This window comes from Arachis ipaensis, chromosome B07 (assembly GCF_000816755.2).
Source record: "Arachis ipaensis cultivar K30076 chromosome B07, Araip1.1, whole genome shotgun sequence".
NCBI classification, from domain to species: Eukaryota; Viridiplantae; Streptophyta; class Magnoliopsida; order Fabales; family Fabaceae; genus Arachis; species Arachis ipaensis.
In genome coordinates this window covers 118,393,328-118,401,982 of record NC_029791.2, presented here as the reverse complement: position 1 = coordinate 118,401,982, position 8,655 = coordinate 118,393,328, and positions in this window count along the sequence as shown.

Here is an 8,655-nt window from a genome sequence, read left to right as displayed (position 1 = left end):
AAATTTATTATTATTTAAAAAAATTAAAAATTAAATTTTATAGTTTAATGAAGTAGAACTAATTAAAATATGAATTTTGACACTAATTTTAAAGAATTTAACCTAAAATTGGGCCATCAGGCCGAACCGATTGGACCGGACCCAAATCGGGCCCAAAGCCCAAACATATAAGCAGAGTGCATCTAAAATATCAAAATTCAGAACAAACATCATAGAAGACAAATGAGACAGATATAATAAAAATTGCAGTTTTGCAGGTAATCTGGTAGAAGTTGAGAAAAAAATCACAATGAGCGGGGGAGAGAGTTCGAGGGAGAAACACAGTGAGAAAGCCGGCAACGCTGGCAGCAGAGATAAGAGGGAGAGTGCAGGGGGGTTTGTATCTGGGGACAAGGAGGGGATTAACTTGGGAGAGACGGTTAGACCCTTAAAGGTGTCTTTTAGAGATAAAGTGGTGGGCGCTAAGACAGCTAAGGCTTTCACATGGGCAGAATCTCTTTCTGGAGATAGCATGACTGTGGTGATTGGAAAGTAGGGAGACGCCACACCACCACTTGTAACTTTTTCGAAAAAAGCTAGGTCTTCTTTGACTGAACCATATATGGATGCAGTAGTTATTAAGGTGTTAGGAAAGCATTTCAATTACACAGCGCTTCTCCACGAGCTGAAGGCCGTATGGTGCCTAAAAGGTGGTTTTGAATTGATAGATATTGGGTTTGAATATTTCATGGTTAAGTTTGATCTCTTCGAAGATAGGGAGAGAGTGCTCTTAGGTGGTCCTTGGCTGATTGCGGAGTTTTATGTGGCTATAAAACCTTGGTCCTATGATTTCAGACCATGTGAGGCCTCTTTTGGATCTACCATGGTCTAGATCCACATCTCTAGATTTCCTATATGGTTCTACCAGGAGGAGGCAATGATGCGCATAGCAGCGGTAGTAGGGAAGCCAATTAAAGTTGACTTAGCTACAAAATCGGCAGAGAGAGGCAAGTTTGCGCGTGCATGCGTCCAGATTGACCTTGGTATGGCGGTGATAAAGAAAATCATTATTGATGACTATGAATATGAGGTAGAATACGAGAGTCTCCATCTTATTTGTGGGACGTGTTCATGCTATGGTCATGTAGCAAGGGAGTGCGAGAGTGCTTATTCGTCCATTGATGAGGGTGTGGAAGTAACTGCTTTAAATGAGAACCATGGAAAGGAGTCGCCGGAAATCGACAAATTGCCGAAGATGAGGAATGTAACGGGTGATAAAACATGGCAAGTCTTTTAATTTGGAAATAATAATGGTGAGGAGCAAAAGAATAGGGAAGGTTCGGATTCTTTGGAGACAATTTCTCATGCAAATCATGTTACTTTGGCAACAAGTGATTAAGAGGAGGGGTGGGCCAAGGTGATTAAAAAAGAAAAAGGTAAATTGGGTTTAAAAAAGGGGTGGAGATTCATATGGGCCATCTTCTAGCAAGGCCCACAAAGCTAAGAAAGGAGTTACCTTGAAGGGCTTAGTGAATTTGGGCCAAAATAAACAACTGCATGCACTCAAAGAAGATATTGCCAAGAAGGACAAAATTGAAGAATCCTCTGCACTAACAAGCACGGAACAGAACCTGAAGAAGGGCGCAACCCCTCGAGTGTATACTTCTCGCTTCGGAACTGGTAGAAAAAGATTAAGACCGACGTCCCTCCAAGCATCCCCGGTGGACAATGACCGAGTTCATGCGGGGTCTAAGAATGGCTAGAAGCAAGCCAAAGTGGAACAAAGAGATGGCCAAATTGGGGCAAAGACTGAGAATTAGAACCCCTTTTCTCTATTTTTCTTTGATATTATTGTTTATGGATAGTCTTAATATAATAGTTTGGAATATTAGAGGTGCATCTAACAAATTGGCACGGGTTCATTGCAAGGAGCTGGTGAGAAAATACCGTCCTACCTTTTTCATTATTGTGGAAACACATTCACCTTTTCAGAATCTTAAAGTGTTTTGGGAGAGGCTGGATTTTTATTCTATTGATATAGTGGAGGCTACAGGTCATAAAGGAGGTATTTGGGTTCTCTCTTCTATTCCAAATATTCCTTGTAAGCTTATTAGTAATTTTTATCAATGTCTTTGTTGAGTTGAGAAATTAACTAATTTCAATTGATGATGACAAATATTATTTTATTGGGTTAATCATCCAATTAGTTTTTAATTATGTTTGATAAAGTGATGCAGGCCAAAATTAAAAGAAACAGCAGCCCAAATGCAAGAAAACAAAAACCATTGCTGGTGGGTTATCTAAACAAAGAAAGCCCAAAGAAATCAAAGCAAAAAATTCAGCTGGGCCAAATGAAACAAATCCAACACAAGCCCAAGATGACTCCTTTCAAGCTGAAGCCTTGCAATGCACCTCACAAGTTTGCTTCGGTCAGAACCTCAGAGAAAAAGAGAGAGAAAGCTTCGCTCTTCTTCCTGCTCATTTCATCAAAGAAGAAAGAGAAAGATTAATCAAAGAAAGCAAAGGTCTAATTACCCAAATCAAATCCATCTAAGCTAAGTCAAAAGTTAAAGGTGATTTATTTCCATTTGCATGCATGTTAATTTCTTCACTCCTTTTCCAACTTTCTGCGATACCATTTTTGGTTAAATGAAGAAAGAAGTCTTTGATCTCTGCTACTGTAAATTAATGGTTCACAAAGTTTCTTGGAGCCAAAGCACATTATTAATGGTTCGGATTTGCATTTACCACTGAACGACTTTCTCTTCGCTACTCAAATATCTTCGGTCAAGCAAAAAGAACCAGCTTTGAAATCCCTAATTTGGGGGTTAATTGAAGAAAGTGAAATGACAAGCTTAGGGTAGCAGACAGGTCGAGGAGTTGACTTGGAAGAAAGTAACTAAGCAACATGGAAGGAGATACAAAAGAAAAATCTTCATCTTTCTGAAGACAAGGAGAGAGAACCAGATTTGGAGTTTGTTCTGAAGAGTTTCTCTATGAAGAGTTCATCACCTTTGGATAGTGTTTTCTAGTAAAAGAAGCATTCCGCCAAGATGAAGAACTTAATCAAAGTCAACTGAATCTGGTTCAACTTATAGCAACAGAGGCTGTTGAAGCATTAATCTCTTTCATGTTTTACAGATTGTAATTTCATTTTTAATGTATATCTTTCTGTAATTTCTTGAGTGGTAAAAGGTTGAAAGAGAGAGAGCTCAAGAAAAAGCCAACGAGTGACAAAAGGCTGAGTGATACACTTGAGAGAAAAGCCTAGAGTGATTTCAGACTTCTCTTGGTTGTTTCAAATGTCTTGTGTCTTGTAGCTGTGAGGTACCCATTTCTAAGTTGGGTTAGCACTTAGAGTGGATAGTTAGGTATTAGCATAACCAAGTCAAGTTAGGATATAACTTGAGAGGGAAAGGATTGTGTCAATCCTGTGAAATTGGTGTATGTAATACTTTAACTATAGTGGAAATTTTACCACTGTTGTGGTGGAGACTAGATGTAGGTTGCATTGCACAAGGCAACTGAACCAGGATACATGCTGGTGTCATTCTTCTTCTCTTTCTCTAAATTCTGTTTTCTGATATTTATGAGACAAAACAAAATTGTCTCATAAAGTTTCCGCTGCACAGTTCAAACATATTCTAAGTGAAAGTCAGTAATTAAAGGCTTATTTCATTAAAGTAAAAGAAGGTCATAGATTCAACCCCCTTTTCTAATCCTTCTACAACTTTCAGTCTTACTTTTGAATTTTGCCGAGGCAATATAAATTGGAGATGCAATGTGGTGTATGCTAATCCCCATTTTAATAGTAGAGTCTTGTTGTGGGATCATCTTTTATCTTTAGGTTCTTCTTTTGATGGTGCGTGGCTTGTGCTTGGAGATTTTAATGAAATTTTAAGAGAAGATGAGGTCAGAGGTGGCTCTTTTTCTGTTCAAAGGGCCGAGATCTTTGCCTCTGTCCTAGAAGATTGTGGCTTACTTGACCTTCGTATGATTGGTAGGAGCTTCACTTGGTATAGAAGAATCCAAAATTATAGAGACATAGCAAACAAGTTGGACAGGACTCTTATCAATAGTTCTTGGCTTTCACTATTTCGAGAAGCTTATGCAGAAATTCTCAGTAGACTTCATTCAGACCACTTTCCAATCTTAGTGAGATGTGAAGGTTCTCCTCAACTCAAAGGTGTTCGTCCCTTTAGGTTCCAAGCTACTTGGGCTACTCACCTAGCATATAGACAGGTTGTGCTGCAAAATTGGAGGCATGGGTCTTGGTGTGTAGCTGAAAATCTTCACAAGGTGCAAGAAGGTTCTTTGGATTTTAATTCTAAGATTTTTGGTAATATTTTTGTTAAAAAAAGAAAGCTATAGAAGCAAATTGAATCTATCCAAAAGAGTCTTGAGTCAGTTGATTCTCTTTCTCTTAGAAACAAAGAAAATGAGCTTACAGATGAGTATAATTGCATTCTTTTTCAAGAAAAAATCTTTTGGTTTCAAAAGTCCCGAGAATAGTGGGTGCGTTTTGGAGACATGAATACAAAATTTTTTCACCTCCAATCTCTAAATCGTAGGAAACATAATAAGATCAATGGGTTATTTTTAAACGATGGTACTTAGTCTACGAATCAAGATGCTCTCCAAAATGAAGCCATATCTTTCTACAAACAACTTTTTTGTTCAATAGAGGAAGTAGATTTGGATTGTCTTGGAGATAGTCGCTTACCCTCTTTAAGTGATGAAGCTTGCCAGAATCTCACTGCACCAGTAATGCTAACTGAGGTAAAAGAAGCTGTTTTTGGTATGAATTCCTTCAAGGCTCCAGACCCAGATAGTTTTCAAGCTTTTTTCTTTAAAGAGTATTGGGAGATTCTTAGTTTGGATATTTGGAGGCTTGTTCAGAATGCCTTTACAGGCGGTTACATTGACCCTTCATTTATGGAAACTCTCATAGTGCTTATTCCCAAAGTGGAGGTGCCTAATTACATGAAAGATTTCAGGCCGATTAGCTGTGTAATGTGGTGTATAAGATTATCACTAAGGTTTTGGTAAACCAGCTCCGACCTTTTTTGACAGATATCATTGGACCTCTTCAATGTGATTTCATCCAAGGCAGGGGCGCACCAGAGAACATCATCATTGCTCAGGAGATCCTCCATTTCATGAAGAAAACAAAATTGCACAAAAGAACGTTGGCCTTTAAAATCAATTTAGAGAAGGCTTATGATAGGGTTGACTGGAAGTTCCTTGAGCATTCCCTTAGAGGTTTTGGTTTCCCCACTACTACTATCAAACTAATCATGTCCTGTGTCCAAGCTTCTTCTCTCTCAATTCTTTGGAATGGTAGCAGGTTAGATAAGTTTGCCCCTAAGAGGGGTCTCCGGCAAGAAGATCCTATGTCCCCTTATTTGTTTGTTATCTATATGGAACATTTAGCTTGCTATATTGCTAATCAGGTTGATATGGGTATATGGGATCCTGTGGCTGTTTCTAAGGGGAGACTTAGGGTCTCCCATCTTATGTTTGCTGATAATTTGCTACTTTTCTGCAAAGTCAGAAAATCCCAAGTCCAAGTTGTCATGAATTCCCTCAACTTATTTTGCAAAGCTTTCGGGATGAGAATTAATTTCGATAAATCCAAAGCTCTTTGTTTCAAGAATGTTTCTAATCAAAGGAAAGAGATGTTTACCGGAGTTTCAGCCATAAGATTCACCCAGGATCTTGGAAAGTATCTCGGCGTCAATCTTAATCACTCTAGGGTGTCCAGAGCTTCCTTTAATAGTGTCGTGGACAAAATAAAGAGTCGGCTTGCTAATTGGAAAGGGCGTTTTTTGAATAGGGGCGAGCGGCTCTGTTTGATTAATTCAGTAGTGGCCTCTTTACTAGTTTACCAAATGCAATTTTCGTTCTTTCCTATCAATGTCACTAATAAGATATCTCTGTTAATGCACCGATTTTTTTGGAAGGGCCAAGTTGAAGGAAGGTATATGAGTCTTGTCAATTGGAGGACAGTAGTCATCCCAAAGAAGTTTGGTGGACTTGGGATTAGAGATCCTGCTTGCGCCAATATAGCACTGGTAGGCAAATTTGTATGGCAATTTTTTCAGTGTCCAGAAAAACTTTAGGTTCAAATGCTTGCTACGAAATATAAGAGCAGAGGCTTGTCCTCCTATAAGAACGCTTCCTATGTTTGGACAAGTAGGGTGAAGGCTTATCAAGTTCTGAAAGAGGATTTTTCTTGGTGTATTAGTTCTCTAAATGGTTCTTTTTTATTTGATTCTTGGAGAAGAGAAAGTGCTGTTGCAAATGAGTTACCATATGTCCACATCGCAGACACTGACCTTGCTATTGGTGACCTTTGAGGAGATGGTTGTTGGAATTTCAATGGAATTTACACTACTGTACCTAATGTTTTGTCTCTAAATATAAATTTTTACAATCTTGATGTGGAATCTGGGGACATAACAGGTTGGAGATGGGATGCATCAAATTCAAAAATTTACTCTCCTAGTAGTGGTTACTTATGGCTTTGCAAGCACAAATATGGATGGGAGGAGACTGAAGAGTGGCTCTGGCTTTGGAGAACCCAAGTACTTGAGAAATTTTAATTTTTTGTTTGGCTTTGCCTCCATAATGCTCTTCCAATTGCTATTTTTAGACAACATCGTGTGCTTTCTTCTTCTGATTTATGCCCACGTTGCTCTCTAGCTCCAGAAATTATTCTTCATTGTTTGCGTGATTGTCCAAAAGCTAGTGCAATTTGGCAAACTTTACAGCTTAATGATGTTCACTGTTCATCCTTTAAACAATGGATATCTGAATGGAAAAATGCCAATGCTACTCTTTTTTTCTCTGGTCTTTGGTGGATTTGGAGAGACAGGAATAATGATGTTTTCAATCCTTTGAATTCTTGGCCCTTCAATAAAGTGCTATCATTAATCTCAGCATTTGATAAGGAATTAAAGTCTTTGTTCACTAAACTTAACGGTGTCCATTTATCTTGTCCGAGCTGATCTTAGTCTCCTCCTCATGGGGGGATGTTTAAGATTAACAGTGATGCTAGTATCCATGGCGATTGTGCTGACTTTGGCTGTATTATCCGAAACTCGGATGGTGCCTGGCAAGATTGGGGTTCTGCCACTAAGAACGATTCTTCATTGTGAGCTTTTTGCTATTTAGAGGGGATTACTTTTGACTTGGGAGGTAGGGTACATGTAGGTTTCTTGTGAGACAGACTGTTTAAAAATTTTTCTCTTAGTCCAAAACCGTTTTACTAACATTCAAAATGTTGATCATGATTTGGTTTCTAAAAAAATTCATGATATTTTGAGTTAGAATTGAAAAGCTAATGTCAAAGTAATTCAGAAATTAGCAAACTATGTTGCAGATGTTATGACAAAGTTTACAACAGTAAATAATATCTTTCAAACTGAATTATTGGAACCTTGGAATGAACTTCGCATCTTACTTATAAAAGACTTAACTGCTAATTTTTAAGAAATCTTCCTCTTCTTTTTATTTTCTTTGTTTTTTTTATTTCCTTTTCTTTTTGGTCTTAGTCACCCAAAAAAATCAAACATATAAGCACATATGGTACAAAGCTTTTGAAACTATATATCTATGAAGTGCGTACAATTTAAGTATACTAATAAAATATTAATAATGAATTTGTCATTATATGTGAAATTTAATCAAATCATATGGAAAAATCAATCCACCACCGTCAATTTGATCAATTAATTATGGCGTTACGCAAGTACAAGTGGGGCTAGAGAGGTAATGGCAAAGAATCATGGATAATGCATACTGACTATGCTAAATGACTTTGTCTTTTTTATACGAAAAGAAAGCACACCGCATCAAGAATCAACCAATCAAATAGGGAATTAGTGTTTCAAAGCATGAATTCCACGGAACAATAATAGAGATAATTAATGAGAAGAACCATTAACAATGATTAATTAAGAATATGTATGAAAATTATATATTAGAAGGGGACGAATTTTAATATTCTTATTATTTGGTCCTAGAATCTCTCTCTTCATTGTAAGTACAATTATGAGGGAAAAAAGAAAAATACATGTACCTTTAATAATCACTCTGATCCAATTTGAGTAAACAATTTTTTAAATTTAAAAAAAATAACTTAAATAATAAATATTTATATTAAAAATAGTTTATAAATAAATTATTTTATATTTAATTTTTTAATTTTAAAAGTACTTATTTTAAAAGAAATATGATAAAAAAATTTTGAATAAATTATTATTTTTATTCTCAATATTTGAGGTAAGTCTTAAAGTTGCCCTTAACATTTGAATCGTCCTATTTAAGTTCCTAACGTTTCAAGATTGACTCAATGTTATCCTGTCATTAAGAATGGAATTGACGGCGAGATAAAATTGAGACGATTTTGAAACGTTAGGAACTTAAATAGGACGAATATGTTGGAGACAAAAACGATACATATAAATAAATTTTATTTTTATCCTTCAATAATATCAATTTTTACTGTACATAGTTATTCAATTATTTTTTAATCACACCTAAGTAAATTATACTTAATCACATTAATTTTATTCTAAATAAATTTATTTTTTTATAATTTTATTCTTAAAATTTTTACTCATCATAAAATGTTTGTAGAATAACTAGTACATAAACTTGTGAGGAAAAAAA